General features: G+C 42.0%; 1 long non-coding RNA gene across 1 annotated transcript in view; it reads right to left on the bottom strand.

Moving 5' to 3' along the window:
• Positions 1–1,329: 1,329 nt before the first annotated feature.
• LOC140713140 (uncharacterized) overlaps positions 1,330–15,085 on the bottom strand; it is a 41,029-nt gene continuing 27,273 nt past the window's right edge. Inside the window, exon 3 of the long non-coding RNA XR_012095000.1 lies at positions 1,330–1,702. This is a non-coding gene — a long non-coding RNA (uncharacterized lncRNA). The remainder of the gene's footprint in view (positions 1,703–15,085) is intronic.

Raw genomic sequence — 15,085 nt, forward strand, 5'->3', positions numbered from 1 at the left:
TTTGCTCTTTGGTCCAGGCTGGAGTGCAGCGGCGGGATCTCAGCTCACTGCCACCTCCGCCCCCATCCCCCCAGCATCCCCCGGGTTCAAGTGATTCTCCCGCCTCAGCCTCCCAAGCAGCTGGGATTATAGGCGTCCGCCACCACACCCGGCTAATTTTTGTATTTTTAGGGGAGACGGGGTTTCGCCATGTTGGCCATGCTGGTCTCCAACTCCTGACCTCAGATGATCCACCCGCCTCGGCCTCCGAAAGTGCTGGGATTACAGGCGTGAGACATCGCGCCCGGCCCGTGGACTTCTTTTACAACATATGTAAATATCGCTGAACACTATGTAGGTGTAGGTGTTATACTGCACTTTTTTTTTTTTTTTTTTTTTTTTTGAGACGGAGTCTCGCTCTGCTGCCACACTGGAGTGCAGTGGCGCCATCTCGGCTCACTGCAACCTCCGCCTCCCACGTTCACGCCATTCTCCTGCCTCAGCCTCCCCAATAGCTGGGACTACAGGTGCCCGCCAGCACGCCCAGCTAATTTTTGTATTTTTAGTAGAGACGGAGTTTCACCATGTTGGCCAGGATGGTCTCGATCTTTTTTTTTTTTTTGAGACGGAGTCTCGCTCTGTCGCCCAGGCTGGAGTGCAGTGGCGCGATCTCGGCTCACTGCAAGCTCCGCCTCCTGGGTTCACACCATTCTCCTGCCTCAGCCTCCTGAGTAGCTGGGACTACAGGCACCCGCCACCATGCCGGGCTAATTTTTTGTATTTTTTTAGTGGAGACAGGTTTCACTGTGTGACCCAGGATGGTCTCGATCTCCTGACCTCGTGATCCGCCCGTCTCGGCCTCCCAAAGTGCTGGGATTAGAGGCGTGAGCCACCGCGCCCGGCCTATACTGCATATTTTTAAGCTTTATATGCCCAAAGGTGTGTGGAGTCATAAGCAAATATTTTTTGTGGGGGCGCCTGTCTATATAAACAATTTGAGTTGCCCAAACCAGCATATAAGTACCATTCTGGCAGCCCAATCTTGTGCTATGCCACCTGCCAACAGGAACACCAGCCAACTGCGCCAGCCAACAGGAGCAATCTGCTCACAGTTCTTCCTGGAACCAAGATTTGGCACATAAAGGCACAGCCCAGGGCTGCTAGGGGCATCTGGTCAACCTCAGGCGCTGTGCAAACGGTGGAGAGGAAGGCTAGTCATCTGAGTCTCTGTCCAAGCTCGGCCCTAGCTCCTGAGATGTGGGACCCGCGACAGGGGCTCCATTTGCACCAGTCTAGGACCAGTACCAGTATACCACATGTGTACTTCTGAAGTTCACATTTACCATTCAACATTGTATGAATTATCCATGTTGACAACGACAGCTCTAGCTCATTCACTTGCACTGTTACTTAGCATTCCATTATATAGACAATTAATTTATTCATTCTTCTGATAATGGACATTTTGTTTGTTTCCAATTTCCTACTATAAAAGAATTCAAGTGGTGTCATTCACCTGGGCTAATACCTGAGCTTCGTTGTCCCACGCCAAGGAAATCAAGGACGCCACATATGGAGTGAAGTTAACAGTGGTGGTTTAATAGGCGAAAGAAAGAGAAATGCTCTCTCCTGCAGATAGAGGGAGTCCAGAGCGGGTCTTCAGGTCCGCAGTGAAGTGCAGGAGGTTTTATAGATGAGCTTGAGGAGGCGGTGTCTGATTTACCTAGGGCACAAAAGATTGGTCAAACCAGTTGTTCCATTTGCATACCGCACGAAGAAATGGTTAGGACTGGGTGTTCCATTTGCACAGCGTGCAAAGAAGCTGGCTGCCCCACCCTAATCTTTTACTGTGCAGATGGGTTCTCTACGTGGCAGGTGCCATGTTGCCTGCTTCTTTACTGCACACGTGGTGACAAAGAAAAGGGAAGATGGAGTCTCTATATTGAATATACCTGGTTCTGAGGTAGCCTTTTCCTGTTGGCACAGCTGCCAGCATTCACCCATATAAGCTTCCAGCTTGCTTATCTGTGTTTGCAGCTTGATTTTACAGGCTGCTCTTTGTTGGAAAAGAAATGATTTGGGGGCTGCTTTTTGTTTAAAAGGCAGCCTTACCAAGGACTCCTTTACCCTCACTATCTGCCTAAATAATTTCTTTTTAGCTCCTGTATCAGCATGATACATTAGATATTCTTCGACATGTTTCCTGCCATGTGCAAGGGTTTGTCTGCAGTGCATACCTAAAAGGGGAATTATTGCATCTTATCGTATGTGTATTTTCAACTTTATTACATATTTTCAACTTATTCTACCAAGCGATTACCAATTTATATGATCATTACTGTAAATTGTTTCATAGCCACATCAATTGTTGGTATTATCACCCTGAAATAATCAAACAGGTTAGAATCTAATTTTAAAAGACTTTATTCAAATGCAAAGTTTGAGAATAGTCCACCACGAAACCAACTCTAAGGAATGGAGTTGGCAGTTCAAAGTAGGAAAGTTAAGGTTTCGTTTATATAGGGAGAGACAGAGTAGATTTAGTAAGATTACAACAGTTTTCATACAAGGTGGTACATAGTTATAGCACTTTGATTGATGGTAGGCAGTGTTTGTGGGAAGGCTACATTTAGCTTTTTTTTTTTATATCTATAAAGGGTATAATAGTGATGGGTTTGTCATCTGCGATCAGCAAAGCAGGACAACAAAGGGGACGTTAATAAATAACAAAGGCCATTAATTAGGAAAGCAGGAGGTTGTTGTTCCTGGTGTCATTTGTTTCTAGTTATTGTACAGAATAAGAAAAATAAGAAAGTAAGTTAATCCATAATCTGAGAAACAGAAGTTGTAATCATATATGATGACTCAGATCACAGTCACATCTCTCTCAATGCTTAAAGTATTTTGGGATTCCTACAGCTTTTAAGCTATATTTATTTTCACATTATCATCAGATTTAAAATTTTAGCCAAGCCGAAGGGTGTGAAACAGTATTTCACTATGGTTTTAATGTCCATTTTCCTGATTACTAGTAACTTTTTCTATGTTAATTTACTATTTTGTTTTTTCCTTTAGGGAATTGCTGTCTTTTCTATTGGGTTGTCTGTCTTTTTAATAGTAGGTCTCCATATATTTTGGATACTTTATAAAATCTACTATTAATATTTATGAGCAAAATATGTTGCATATATCTTGTGTTAGTCCATTTGTTCTTTTAAGAACACCTGAGACTGAGTGATTTATAAAAAAACAGAAGTGTGTCTGGGCCAATGGTTCTGCAGGCTATTCAAGCATGGCACCAACATCTGCTCAGCTTCTGGTGAGGCCTCAGGAAGCTTACAATCATGGCAGAAGGTAAAGGAGGAGCAGGCAATATCACATGGCAAGAGCAGGAGCAAGAAAGATGGTGGGGGTGGGTTCAACACTCTAAACAACTAGATCTCACATGAACTAAGAGTGAGAACTCACTTATCACCAAGGGGATGATGCTAAACCATTCATGAGGGATCCGTTCCCGTGATCCAGTCACCTCCCACCAGGCCCCACCTCCAACATGGGAATCGAATTTCAACCTGAGATTTGGTGGGAAAAAGACATTCAAACTATATGATACCTTCTCAGAGTCAATAGCTTATTTTTTTTTACTGTTTGTGTCTTTGGAGCACAGTTTTAAAATTTAATATCAGTGAGGTTATCAAATTGTTATTTATACTTTTTGTTACTTATAAGAAATCTTTCCCTAACCTGAGATCATAAGCATTTTCTTCTAAAAGTGCAAAACTTTTATCTTTCCTATTTAGATCTTCAGCCAACCCCGGAATTGATTTCTGTTTATAATGTGAACATTCAGCCTTATTTTTTTCCCATATGAATAACCAATTGTCTGGACACCATTCTTTGCCACTGATCTTCCATGACACTCTGATGTTTCTCAATTTCTATACAGGCATGGGCATTTTTCTGTGCTTTCTGATCTAAACCATTTTTCTATTTTTCTGTGCCTTCATCAATACCACTCTGAATTATTAGACCTTTATAATAAGTAGTTACACCTGGTAAACCCAAATGTTGTGCATCTTTGAAACTAGTTATTCTTGTCTATGTTTTTCTACTGAAATGTAAAACCAGCTTGTCAAGGTCCAAGAAAAATCCTGTTTGAATTTTAATTAGAATTGCAATTCAATTGCAATTGAATTCACAGATTAATTTAGAGAACTGACATCTGTATGAAATTGTGTCTTCCTATCTACTTGCCTGGAATATATTTTTTCATCCTCTTTCAACATTTTGTTATCTCTTATAAATAGCATATAGGTAGACTTGTCAAAAATCAACCTGAAAATCTCTTTGTCTCAGCATTTTGCAGATGTTACTCTTCCACTGACTTCTTGCTTCCATTGTTAATGTTGAGAAATCTGCTGTTAATCTTACTGTTGTGCCTTCATAAGTCGTTTGTCTTTTCCCTGTGACTGCCTACAGTTCTCTTCTTCTTTAGTGACCTCAGTATCACTCTAATGTGTTAAGGTGTTCATTTGTTTTACTTATTCAGCTTGGGATTCACTATTATTTCTGAATCTAAGGATATGTAACTTTCAGCAATTCTGAAAAACTCGCAGACATTATCTTGTTGAAAATCACCTTTTACCTGTTCTTTCTGTTCTCTCCTTATTAAATTTTTATTAGAAGCAGGTTAGATCCCCTCATTCTATCTTCCATGTCTCTTAACTCCTGCCATTTCCCCATCGCTTTGTCTCTCCATGCTGTGTTCTAGAAAATTTTTTCAGCTTTACTCCAGTTAATGCCATATCAATTCTTTCTTTAGCTATGTCAAATCTACAATTCATTCATTGGTTCGTTGGGGTTTTAAAACATATATTTTTTCTTAGAAGTTCTATTTAGTGCTTTTTAAAATCTGCCCAAAACTGATCTGTGCTATTAGAGGTGGCTGGGCACAGTGGCTCACGCCTGTATCCCAGCACTTTGGGAGTGTGAGGCGGGCGGATCACAAGGTCAGGAGATCGAGACCATCCTGGCTAACACAGTGAAACCCCATCTCTACTAAAAATACAAAAAAGTAGCCAGGCGTGGTGGTGGGTGCCTGTAGTCCCAGCTAATAGGGAGGCTGAGGCAGAAGAATGGTGTGAACTTGGGAGATGGAGCTTGCAGTGAGCCGAGATCACACCACTGCACTCTAGCCTGGGTGACAGAGTAAGACTCCGTCTCAGAAAAAAAAAAAAAAAAATACTGATCTGTGCTACTAGAGGTTAGGATAGTACTTACCCTTGTGAGGGGTATGGGTAATGACTGGAAGGAAACATGGGGACGGGGGATCTGGGGATGTTAGTAATGTTTTAGGTTTTTTTATGGGTGCTAGTTAGATGTGTTCCAATTGTGAAAATCCATCAAGCTATGTGCTTATAATTTGTATATTTTTTGCATGTATATGATTATATTATATAATATCTCTTGCTCTTTTCTTATATTTTTAAATGTAATCAAACATTTTAGGCATATTTGTTTTATATTATGCATTTGATAAACCCATTATCTTAAGTTCTTAGGAGTTCTTGCTGACTCTTATGGTAGCTTGTTTCTTTATGTATTTTTTTTTAATTTGGAGTGAAAGTTTATGTTCAGCTGGGACTTATCTGTGGGAATTCTATAAGGTCTAGGTTGAGACTGTGTCCCTCCAGGAAGGATCTGCATTGCTTCTGTCAGATGTCCAGAACTGGAACCAACTCGGGATCATAGAATTAACTTCTAAAACCACTCGGTGTAGATTCAAATCCCAGATCCAAAACCCCTTTGAGTGAAGATGTGGAGTTATACATCTGTGGAATTTGCTTTTTTTCTCTACACAGGGCACAGGCAAAGATAAGTTTTTTTGTTATTTCTCTTTGCTAAAAGTCAGATTTTGTTTCCTTCATTCAATCCATTTTTTTCCTAAGGATGTAGCTTTTTGAGTGTCTTGGTACTATATGGAGTTTTCAGTTTCAACTCCCTAATTTGCAACCCCTTCGCCCCCACCAAGGCATTATCTACCAGGCACAGATGCCAGTTCAGCATCCAGGTCATCAAGACTGACAAATATCCCCGGCACAGCAGTGGCTTCAATATTAGTTTACAACTCCAGTTTCATTCCATTGTGACCACTGGGAATTTCCTTGATATTCTTCTGATCTGCTATAAGTATGTAAAAACATATTTGTTACATTAAAGCTCGGATTTTGAGGTATTTTACATTTGGTCTATTTTCACTTTTGTTGTTGTCTGTCTGTTGTGATGGTAGCAGAGGTTCCATAACAGTAGCTTAGTGTGTCTTGGGAGCAGGGCACAGAGCACTGGTTTTTGCTGTGAAGCTCTAGCAGACCTAGCAAGGAACAGTCTAGTATCTAGAATGAAGCTGCCTGGAGCAGAAGTAGCAGCTTTCCTGAGCCACTAGTTCTAGGGTGCAGTTCTCAGAGTCATTCTTGGAAGCTCAGCATAGATCCTGCTCCTCCAGCCCTTTCAGTGATTTTGTAAAAAGCTAATTTCCTTTGACAAAGCTCCTTCTCCTTAAAATAAGAAGAGTGGTTTCTGTTATCTCCAACTAAACCCTGCCTTACATAGACATCAAAAGTCTAAAGACAAAAGAAATGATTAATAAATGATTAATAAATGTAACAGGTTTTAACCAAATTTGTCAGTAATTTGTAATACAAATTACAACAAGATTTTTAAAAGTTTTTCCATTTATTATTTTTAGAAGAGATATTTCCACTTATAACATTGGCAAAATTCAAAATATAATAACCAGGCCGGGAGCAGTGGCTCACGCTTGTAATCCCAGCACTTTGGGAGGCCTAGGTGGATGGATCACCTGAGGTCAGGAGTTTGAGACCAGCCTGACCAACATAGCGAAACCCCATCTCTACTAAAAATATAAAAATTAGCCAGGGTGGTGGTGGGCGCCTGTAATCCCAGCTACCTGGGAGGCTGAGGCAGGAGAATTGCTTGAACCTGGGAGGCGGAGGTTTCAGTGAGCCTAGATCACGTCATTGCACTTCAGCCTGGGTGACAAGAGCAAAACTCCATCTCAAAAAAATATATATATATGTGTGTGTGTGTGTGTGTGTATACACACACATATATATATACACACACAGACACACATATATATAAAATAACCAGTGACAGTAAAAACTTGAGGAAGCAGAGACGCTCTCCTCCACTGCTGCCGATAAAATTAGCACAAGCTTTCTCGATAACAAAGTTTTAAAAATGCATCAGACCTTTGACCTAGTGATTCTATTCCCAAAAGTTTATTCTAAAGGAATAATTAAGGATCTGTAGTAAGACTTTATGGTAAGAATGTTCAGTGAATTACTGTCTATAATTTTTTTTAATGAAGTTAACTCATGTCTTACTTGTTCCTGCTGGTATAATAAAATATCACAGGCAGGGTACATTATAAATAATGTTAAGTTGGCAAGGCATGATGGCTCACACCTGTAATCCCAGCACTTTGAGAGGCCAAGGCAGGCAGATCACTTGAGGTCAGGAGTTCGAGACCAGCCTGACCAACATGATGAAACTCCGTCTCTGTTAAAAATACAAGATTAGCCGGGTGTAGTGGAATGCACCTGTCATCCCAGCTACTTGGGAGGCTGAGGCAGGAGAATCACTTGAACTCGGGAGGCGGAGATTGCCGTGAGCCGAGATTGTGCCATTGCACTCCAGCGTGGGCAAAAAGAGCAAAACTCTGTCTCAAAAAAAGAAAAAATAATAATATAAGTTGACTTTTCACAGTTGTGGTGTCTAGAAAGTCTAAGATCAAGGCACTAGCAGATGCCAAGATGGCACCTTGCTGCTGTGCCCTCACATGGTTTGAAGGGACAAAGGCTGTATCTTCATATGTTGTAAAGGGAAAAAGGGCAAAGGGGCCCTTGAACTTCTTTCATAAGGGCACTAATCCCACTCATGAGAGCAGAGCATTCATGACTTAATCACTTCCCCAAAAGCCCCACCTCTTAAAACTATCCCATTGGGTTTTAGCTTTTAGCGTATGAACTTTGGAGAGACACAAACATTCAAACCATAGCTCCTCACATTGAACAGCTGAAGGCTGGTCTAATACAGTATGGCACACGCATAAAATACAAAATTATACAGACTTTATAAAACCTGTAGTAGAGAAGGTAGAGCACAGTTCGTCCCCCTTGCCGGAACACCAATTTTAACAAGCATCTGCACACAAAAAAGCACCGTCACAAGAACCACAAAAGTCAGGGAAGCAATCACAGTACCTGGTTTTAACTTCATATCCCTAAAAGGGCCATGGAAGAGGCTCAGAGAGACAGTCTTGAATCACTGACGCCACCCCTCTCCCACCCCCAGCAGCAGCCATATGGCACAGAGAGAGGATCTGTGCACTTTGGGGAAGGGAGAGCACAGCAACTGGGGGACTTCACACTGAACTCAGTACTGCCACGCCACAAAAGAGAATAAAGCTGTGCTGGGCCCAGCCAGTGCCTGAGCATGGAGGGAGCATTTGCACCAGCCCTAGGCAGAGGGGAATTGCCCATCCCAGTGGTTGGAACCTGAGTTTTTTGGCAGGCTCCAAAAAACTGTGGGCTGAAGTGCTCTGTGCTCCTAGGTACCACCTAGGCCACAGTGGAGTAGAGCGACGAGCAGGCTCCTGGAGTTTCCAAGTCCAGGCTTAGGCTCTTGGACATTTCTGGACCTGTCCTGGGCCAGAGGGGTACTCACTGCCCTGAAGAGTGGGTCCCAGGCCTGGCAGCATTCACCACAAGCTGACAGACGAGCTCTTGGGCTTTAGGTGAATATCTGTGGTTGACTGGCAGAACCCGCTCTGGACCAGTGGTGGTGGTGGCCACATGGAGAGGCTCCTCTCCCTGTGGAAAGGGCAGGGAAGTGTGAGAAGGACTTCGTATTGTCGTTTGAGTGCCAGCCTAGCCACAGTAGAAGAGAACATCAGGTAAATTGCTAAGGTGTTTTACTCCTATCCCTGGCTCCCAGACAGCATCTCTGGACATGCCCAGGGCCTGGGGGAACTTGCTGCCCTGAAGGGAAGGGTCTTGGGCAAGGCCCGGTGCTGTGCTGACTTCAGGTCTGACCCAGTGTAGTCCCAGTGGTGATGCCACGGGGGTGCCTGCATCACCACACTCCCAGTTCCACGTGACTCATCACAGAGTGAGAAACCCATGTGTTTGGTAAAAAATAAGGGAAAAGAAGAAGAGTCTCCATCTGGTAATCCAGAGAATTTTTCTGGATTTTATCCAGGACCACCAAGGTGGTATCTTTCTGAGTCTGCAAAAACTACTACATTACTGGGCTTGGGGCCTAAGTCCCTTCAAATAACTGGGAAGCCTTCCCAAGGAGGACGGGCACAAACAAGCCCAGACGGTGAAGGCTACAATAAATACTTAATTCTTCAATGCCCAGACACCAACAAAAATCTACAAGCATCAGCACCATCCAGGAAAACACAACCTTCCCAAATGAACTATATAAGTTAGCAGGGACCAATCCTGAATAAACAGAGAAATATGGCCTTAAAGATAGAATTCAAAATAGCTGTTTTGAAACTTAAAGAAAATTCAAAATAACACAGTGAAGGAATTCTATCATATAAATTTAACAAAGAGGATGAAATAATTTAAAAGAATCGAGAAATTCTAGCGTTGAAAAATGCAATTGACATGCTGAAGAATGCATCCGTCTCTTAATAGCAGAATTAATCAAGCAGAAGAATTAATGAGCTTGAAGACAGGCTATTTGAAAATACACAGTCAGATAACACAGAGACAAAAGAAAACAGAATAAAAGGCCAGGTGCAGTGGCTCATGCCTATAATCCCAGCACTTTGGGAGGCCAAGGTGGGCGGATCATGAGGTCAAGAGTTTGAGACCAGCCTGGCCAACATACTGAAACACCGTCTCTACTAAAAATACAAAAATTAGCCACGGACATGGTGGCACATGCCTATAGTCCCAGCTACTCGGGAGGCTGAGGCAGGGGGATCGCTTGAACCTGGGAGGCGGAGGTTGCAGTGAGTTGAGATTGTGCCACCGCACTCCAGCCTGGGTGACAGAGTGAGACTCCATCTCAAAAAAAAAAAAAAAAAAAAAGAAAGAAAGAAAAACAATGAAGTATGCCTACCAGATCTAGAAAATAGCTTCAAAAGGGCAAATCTAAATTATAGGCCTTAAAGAGGAGGTAGAGGAAGAGCTAGTGGTAGAATATTTATTCGAAGAGATGATAACAGAGAACTGCCCAAACCTACAGGAAGATACCAACATTAAAATACAAGAAGGTTATAGAACAGCAAGCAGATTTAACCCAAAGAAGACTACTTCATGGTATTGAATAATCTAACTCCCAAATAATCAAGAATAAAGAAAGGATCCTAAAAGAAGCAAGAAAAACAAACAACCAACAACAACAACAACAAAAAAACAGTAACACACAATGCAGCTCCAGTCTGGCAGCAGACTTTTCAGTGGAAACACTACAGGCCAGGCGAGAATGGCATGATATATTTAAAGTGCTAAAGGAAAAACTGTCTTTTTCTTTATTTTTCTTTTTTTTTTTTTTGAGATGGCGTCTCACTGTGTTGCCCAGGCTGGAGTGCAGTGGTGCGATCTCGGCTCACTGCAAGCTCCGCCTCCCGGGTTCACGCCATTCTCCTGCCTCAGTCTCCCGAGTAGCTGGGACTACAGGCGCCCACCACCATGCCCAGCTCATTTTTTTTTTTGTATTTTTAGTAGAGACAGGGTTTCACCGTGTTAGCCAGGACGGTCTTGATCTCCTGACCTCATGATCCACCCGCCTTGGTCTCCCAAAGTGCTGGGATTACAGGCGTGAGCCACCGCACCCGGCCAGGAAAAATTTTTTATAATAGTATTTGCAGTGAAAATATCCTTCGAGCATGAAGGAGAAGTAAAGACATTCACAGACAAACAAAAGCTGAGGGATTACATCAACACCATACTTGTCCTATAAGAAATGATAAAGGGATTTTTTCAATCTAAAAGAAAAAGATGTTAATGAGCATAAAGGAATCATCTGAAGGTAAAAAACTCACTGGGAATAGTAGGCACATAGAAAAACACAGAATAATATAATGCTGAAATTGTGATGCATGAACTACTCATCTTAAGTAGAAAGACTAAATGATGAACCAATCAAAAATAACTTTTCAAGGCATAGAAAGTACAATAAGCCATAAAGGAAAATAACAAAAAGTTAAAAAGCAGGGGGTTGGCCAGGCATGGGGGCTCACGCCTGTAATCCCAGCACTTTGGGAAGCTGAGGTGGGCGGATCTCAAGGTCAGGAGTTCGAGACCAGCCTGGACAACACAGTGAAACCCCATTTCTACTAAAAATACAAAAAGTAGCCAGGTATGGTGGAGGGCACCTGTAATCCTAGCTACTCAGGAGGCTGAGGCAGGAGAATCATTTGAACCCAGAAGGCGGAGGTTGCAGCAAGCCAAGATCGCAGCACTGTACACCAGCCCAGGCAACAGTGCAAGACTCCGTCTCAAACAAAACAAAACAAAACAAAACAAAACAAAGGCACGGGGATGAAGTTAAACTGTAGAGTTGTTTTTTTTTTTGAGATGGAGTCTCGCTTTGTCACCCACGCTGGAAGGCAATGGCACGATCTCAGCTCACTGCAACCTCCACCTCCTAGTTTCAAGCGATTCTCCTACCTCAGCCTCCTGAGTAGCTGGGATTACAGGCACATGCCACCACGCCTGGCTAATTTTTGTATTTTTAGTAGTGATGGAGTTTCACCATGTTGGCCAGGCTGATCTTGAACTCCTGACCTTGTGATCTGCCCACCTCGGCCTCCCAAAGTGCTGGGATTACAGGCGTGAGCCACCACACTCAGCCTAAACTGTAGAGTTTATATTAGAATTTATTTGCATGTTTGTTTATGCGATAGGTGTTATCATCAGTTTAAAATAATGGGCTATAATATAGTATTTGCAAGCCTCATGGTAACTTCAAATCAAAAAACACACAATGGATATACAAAAAGTAAAAAGCAAAAAATTGAAGTGCATCACCAGAGAAAATCACCTTCACTAAAAGAAAGATAGGAAGAAAAGAAGGAAGAGAAGATGGCAAAACAACCAGAAAACAAATAACAAAATGGTAGGAGTAAATCCCTACTTATCAATAACATTGAATTTTTTTTTTTTTTTTTTTTTTTTTTTTTTTGAGATGGAGTCCCGCCCTGTCACCTAGGCTGGAACTGCAGTGGTGCAATGTGGGCTCACTGCAACCTCTGCCTCCTGAACTCAAACCATTCTCATGCCTCAGCCTCCTGAGTAGCTGGGATTACAGGCACGCGCCATCATACCTGGCTCATTTTTGTATTTTTAGTAGAGACAGTTTCACCATGTTGGCCAGGCTGGTCTCAAACTCCTGACCTCAGGTGATCCACCTGCCTCAGTCTCCCAATATGCTGGGATTACAGGCGTGAGCCATCACACCTGGTCAGAATATTAACAAATGAAACTCTCCAATTGGAGTGGGGCCAGGCATGGTGGCTCATGCCTGTAATCTCAGCATTTCGAGAGGCCCAGGCAGATGGATCACTTAAAGCCAGGAGTTTGAGACCAGCCTGGCCAACAGGGTGAAACCCCGTCTCTACTAAAAATACAAAAATTAGCTGAATGTGATCGTGCGTGCCTGTAATCCCAGCTACTCAGGAGGCTGAGACATGAGAATTGTTTGAATCTGGGAGGCAGAGGTTGCAGTGAGCCAAGATTGTGGCACTGCACTCCAGTCTGGGCAATAGAGCAAGACTCTGTCTCAAAAAAAAAAAAAAAAAAAAAAAGACAGAGTAGGCTGGGCACAGTGGTTCACACCTGTAATCATAGACCTTTGGGAAGCCAAAATAGGAGGATCACTTGAGGCCAGGAGTTCAAGACCAACCTAGGCAACATAGTGAGAACATGTCTCTACAATTTTTTTTTTTTTTCCCCCCGGAGAACTGAGTCTCGCTCTGTCACCCAGCCTGGAGTGCAGTAGCACGATCTCAGCTCACTGCAACCTCTGCCTCCCAGGTTCAAGCAATTCTCCTGCTTCAGCCTCCCAAGTAGCTGGAATTAAAGGTGCCCGCCACCATGCCCAGCTAATTTTTGTATTTTTAGTAGAGACAGGGTTTCACCATGTTGGCCAGGCTGGTCTCGAATTCCTGACCTCAGGTGATTCACCCACTTCGGCCTCCCAAAGTGCTGGGATTACAGGCATGAGCCACCATGCCCAGCAACAAAAATTTGTTTAAAAAAATAGCTAGGCATGTCAGCACACACCTATAGTCCCAGCTTCTTAGGAAGCTGGGGTGGGAAAATTGCTTGAGCTTGGGATGTCAAGGCTGCAGTGACCTGTGATCATGTCACTGCACTCCAGCCTGGGAGACAGGTGAGACCCTGTCCTTAAAAAAGAAAAAGACATAGAGTGGCTGAATGGATTTAAAAAACAAGACCCAGTGATCTGTTGCCTACAAGAAACATACTTCATCAATAAAGATACACATAGACTGAAAATTAAGGGATGGAAAAGGATATTTCATGCCAATGAAAACCAAAGAAGAGCAGGAGTAGCTACACTCATATCAGACAGAATAAATTTCAAGACAAAAACTGTAAGAAGAGACACAGCAATCATTGTATAATAATAAAGGGGTCAGCCAGGCATGGTGGCTCATGCCTGTAATCCCAGCACTTTGGGAGGCTGAGGTGGGTAGATCACCTAAGGTCAGGAGTTCAAGACCAGCCTGGCCAACTCATTCAACCCATGGTGAAACCCATCTCTATTAAAAATATAAAAAATAAATAACCTAACAATGCATTTTTAAAAAACTAGAAAAGCAAGAGCCAACCAAACCCAAAATTAGTAGAAGAAAAGAAATAATAAAGAGGAGAAATAAATAAAATTTAAAATAAAATAATACAATCAACAAAACAAAATGCTGGTTTTTTGAAAAGATAAACAAAATTGACAAATCTTTAGCCAGACTAAGAAAAAAAGAGAGAAGACATCAAATAAAGAAAATCAGAGATGAAAAAGAAGACATTACAAAAGATACTGTAGAAATTCAAAGGATCATTAGTGACTACTATGAGCAACTATATGCCAATGAATTGGAACATCTAGAAGAAATGGATAACTTTCGAGACATATACAACCTATCAAATTGAAACATGAAGAAATCCACAATTTGAACAGACCAATAACAAGTAATAAGATTGAAGCTGTAATAGAAAGTCTCCCAGTAAAGAAAAGCCCAAGATGGTTTCACTGTTGAATTCTGCCAAACATTTAAAGAAGAACTAATACCAACTCTAATCAAACTGTTCTAAAAAATACAGAAGGAGGAAATACTTCCAAACTAATTCTACAAGACCAGTATTATCCTGATATCCAAACTAGACAAAGACACATCAAAAAAAGAAAACTATAGGCCACTTTCTCTGATGAATATCAATGCAAAAATCAACAAAACTAAATTCAAAACAAAATTTGCTTTACTAGCAAACCAAATTCAATAATACATTAAAAAAATTATTCACCATGACGAACTGGGATTTATTCCAGGGAGGCAAGGATAGTTCAACATATGTAAATCAATTAATGTGGTACATCATATCAACAGAATGAAGGACAAAAGCCATGTGATCATATTAATCATATGATCAAACCATATGATGCTGAAAAAGCATTAGGTAAGGTTCAACATCCCTTCACAATAAAAACCCTCAAAAGACTGGGCATAGAAGAAACATATGTCAACGTAATAAAAGTCATATATGACAAACCCATAGCTACTATCATACTGAACGGGCAAAAACTGAAAGCCTTTCCTCTTAGATCTGGAACATGACAAGAATGCCCATTTTCACCACTGTTATTCGACATAGTACTGGAGGTCCTAGCTAGAGCAATCAGGCAAGAGAAAGACATAGGGCAGGTGCAGTGGCTCACTCCTATAATCCCAGTACTTTGGGAGGCCAAGGCGGGAGGATCACCTGAGGTCAGGAGTTCAAAACCAGCCTTGCCAACATGGTGAAACCCTGTCTCTACTAAAAAT

The sequence above is a fragment of the Chlorocebus sabaeus genome, chromosome 13, assembly GCF_047675955.1.
Source record: "Chlorocebus sabaeus isolate Y175 chromosome 13, mChlSab1.0.hap1, whole genome shotgun sequence".
Classification (NCBI taxonomy): Eukaryota; Metazoa; Chordata; class Mammalia; order Primates; family Cercopithecidae; genus Chlorocebus; species Chlorocebus sabaeus.